This window comes from Bison bison, unplaced genomic scaffold (assembly GCF_000754665.1).
Source record: "Bison bison bison isolate TAMUID 2011002044 unplaced genomic scaffold, Bison_UMD1.0 scf7180017864239, whole genome shotgun sequence".
Taxonomy (NCBI): domain Eukaryota; kingdom Metazoa; phylum Chordata; class Mammalia; order Artiodactyla; family Bovidae; genus Bison; species Bison bison.
The window spans coordinates 6,431,662-6,431,989 of NW_011494811.1; the positions used below are offsets into that span (position 1 = coordinate 6,431,662).

Genomic DNA, 328 nt, shown 5'->3' on the forward strand with positions numbered 1-328 from the left:
CAGAAACTAAGATCATGGCATCTGGTCCCATCACTTCATAGGCAAATAGATGGGGAAACAGTGGAAACAGTGACAGACTTATTTTGGGGGGGCTCCAAAATCACTGCAGATGGTGACTGCAGCCATGAAATTAAAAGACGCTTACTCCTTGGAAGAAAAGTTATGATCAACCTAGCTGCTAAGTCGCTTCAGTCGTGTCCGACTCTGTGCGATCCCATAGACGGCAGCCCAACAGGCTCCCCCGTCCCTGGGATTCTCCAGGCAAGAACACTGGAGTGGGCTGCCATTTCCTTCTCCAATGCATGAAAGGGAAAAGTGAAAGTGAAGT

General features: G+C 48.8%; 1 protein-coding gene across 4 annotated transcripts in view; it reads right to left on the bottom strand.

The window, feature by feature from the left end:
• LOC104993472 (protein farnesyltransferase subunit beta) overlaps positions 1–328 on the bottom strand; it is an 82,275-nt gene that overhangs the window by 28,166 nt on the left and 53,781 nt on the right. The window lies entirely within an intron of this gene.